Below are 3119 nucleotides of genomic sequence, written 5' to 3'. Positions count from 1 at the left end.
TGTGGTGGCCATATTGCATCTCTCTTGTGGGAACATTTGGGCCCAGAGCTCACAGTCGAGCGCGGTATGGTCATCAAGACTGGGTGCAAAATCTCTCATTCTAGAGTGAGCTCCTCCATTTAACCAGCAGTAGTGCTCCATCTGTCAGCCCTCGCTTTTACTTCTGTGGCTCTTGAAGTTAGAAGTCATACACCCACAGATATTTGTGGAGGTTTATATATTTTTTTATAAACCCAACACAGAACATTTCTTAACGGAAGAAGAGGTTGTTTGTAATGCTCAAGCTGAGAAGTGCTTTATTTCTTGCTATATAATTGGTCTGTTTGAGGCATTTGTGTGCGAGTACCTACACACAAGCATTTATTCATCAGAGTGATTTATGCAGCAATCAGATTTGGTGTAGAAACAATTTTTACTCATAAATTGCTACTAAGTTTTACAAATAATGCACAAATAAATAGCAAGTAACATTAAATTAAACATTAAACATTGAAGTAGAAAAACAGAAATAGTATTTTCTTGTAAAATGTACTCCAATAATCATTTAATTTTCAACTTCAGAAATTTTTTTTTAGAAAATTTGAGTGCATTGAGAATGAGAGCATATATAATTTGATTAATAAATACTAAAAATGATTAATTTTATTTAGCATCTTTCATACATGAAATGCAATGCTAAAAATATAATAAAACAATAAGAACAATGAATAAAATAAGAATTGTAGAATTAATTGAATTAGAATTTAATAAAGTGACAATGGACTTGTTTTGTTATAATTAATTAATTAATTAATTATTTTGTTATAATTAATTAATAGCTTTTCAATGGACAATGGAGTTGAAAAGCTATTAATTAATTATAACAAAACTGAAATTAAACTAAATAAACAGGGCTGCATGATAATTTCAATAATTTCAGAGTGAAGCATGTATCACATTTAATGCAATTTAATACATTTAATACTACTACTACTACTAATAATAATAATACAATATGTAATTTAAAATAAATTAAAATATCTTATTTTATCTCTAAGGGGTTCGACTGACAAAAAGTTTTGGGAACTGCTGGTTTTCAGATTCTTAGTAGAGTTTTTCAAATTTACAATAAAATGAGGAATCCAACTTGCAATAGAAACAAAGCTAATGACCTCAGAGGACTTCCTGTTTTGAACATGAAGGAAAGGGGTGTAAGAAACTGATGTACTGAAGTCTAGCCTATTCTGCAACCACAAAATTTTCCTCAGTCTATCTCTAGGAATTAAGAGCAGAAAAACCCAAATGTTTCGAAACTTGCAGAGAGATTCCAGTGACCATGTCAAAACATCATTAAGCCCGTAAATTAAGTCAAACCTTCCACCATCCCTCAGGGGTCAAGAGGTAAAGATTACTGACAGTAATCGAAGGAAGCTAGGAAACCACACTGAAAAAACAAAAAAACATTAAAACACTTTGTATTTGAAGAGATGATAAAACCAAAAGGAAGTACCCTGACGGAAAAAAAAAGAGATGGATAACGAAGAGATGCATTGGGATAAAGGAGGAAAACAGCAGGCGTGAGAGTCTGGCTTGTGTCACTTATGGCCTCTCGATCTCAGGGATGTGTGAGCGTTATCTCTGTACCATCCCGCCTGTCAACATTCCCCATGTTCTGATAACACCACGACCCTCCCGGCCAACTCCTTTAAAGGAAAAGTATGCACTTAATGAAGGAAACATACTTAACTATTATGTGCAGATGTTAAACGTGCTTGAACATGATTCCATGCAGTTTTCAGTCAGGTGCAGGTGAAAGCTACAGCCAGTGTTTAAAAGTGAACATCATGTACTACTTATTAAAAAAAGAAATTAACCTTATTAGTGCACGTTAAGCAAGTGCATACTCGTGTACTTAAATCTGGACTTGGTACTCATGCAGTTTCTCGTTGTTTGTCGTTTGTCTTAATGATTCTTAAAGCCGGAGATTTATTTGAAGTATTATTCATTACTCATTATTACCGAGCTTTGCATTTTTTAACACACAATAACACTAAGTGAAAGAATTATGACATAAAAAAAACCAAACCTTTCCATCTAGCTGCTGTGTTCCTGTCTTAGTGTCATCTCACTAATCATACTTATGCCAGGAAATGTTCTGAGCTTTGGCTGTTCTCTAAAAATGTTTGTCCACCAGCGTATCGAAGCCCATCTTCTTTCTGTTTCATGTTGCGCAATTTTACATACGCTTGCAGAAACTTTTCACAGAAACGTGACAATTTGATGAGCTGAAAAGGCTTTCTTATGCAAGGCCTGTAGGCTCATTTCCCGAATGTTTTGTCATTCTCCTCTGTCACAAAGAGGATGTAAATGAGTCTATCTTTATCTGGAGGTCCGTGGTTCTCCTTCTGTTTTTTTTTTCTCTGTACTTGCCACACTTGACATTTAAAACAAGCTTAGTCCAGTTCAGGTAATTTTGTTCAACTCTTGTTCAGTTTTAAGTTTCTGTTCTCTAAAAATGTTTGTCCACCAGCGTATCGAAGCCCATCTTCTTTCTGTTTCATGTTGCGCAATTTTACATACGCTTGCAGAAACTTTTTACAGAAACGTGACAATTTGATGAGCTGAAAAGGCTTTCTTATGCAAGGCCTGTAGGCTCATTTCCCGAATGTTTTGTCATTCTCCTCTGTCACAAAGAGGATGTAAATGAGTCTATCTTTATCTGGAGGTCCGTGGTTCTCCTTCTGTTTTTTTTTTCTCTGTATTTGCCACACTTGACATTTAAAACAAGCTTAGTCCAGTTCAGGTCATTTTGTTCAACTCTTGTTCAGTTTTAAGTTTTAGAAAAAGTAAGTAAATAAATAAAGGTCATTTTGACTTTAAATCTCACATTTGCACATTACTTCTCGTCATTGTGACTTTATATCTCACACTGTAGCTATGTTTCCATCACCCTATTTTAATGCGCATTTTGAAGTATCGCATGAGAAACGAGTGATGGAAACGCCATTTTGAATAAAAATCCCTTATTTCGCAAAAAAAGTTTTTACGCTCGCTTGAGTTTTTTTTTTTTTTTTTTGCGAAAACGGGTTGATGCGAATAATGGGAGATGGAAATGCATTTTGCGAATAAATTCCTCCAAG

This window comes from Sinocyclocheilus rhinocerous, unplaced genomic scaffold (genome assembly GCF_001515625.1).
Source record: "Sinocyclocheilus rhinocerous isolate Xijiao unplaced genomic scaffold, SAMN03320098_v1.1 scaffold1101, whole genome shotgun sequence".
Classification (NCBI taxonomy): Eukaryota; Metazoa; Chordata; class Actinopteri; order Cypriniformes; family Cyprinidae; genus Sinocyclocheilus; species Sinocyclocheilus rhinocerous.
The sequence above is the reverse complement of the archived record's forward strand: the minus strand, read 5'-3'. Positions refer to the sequence as shown.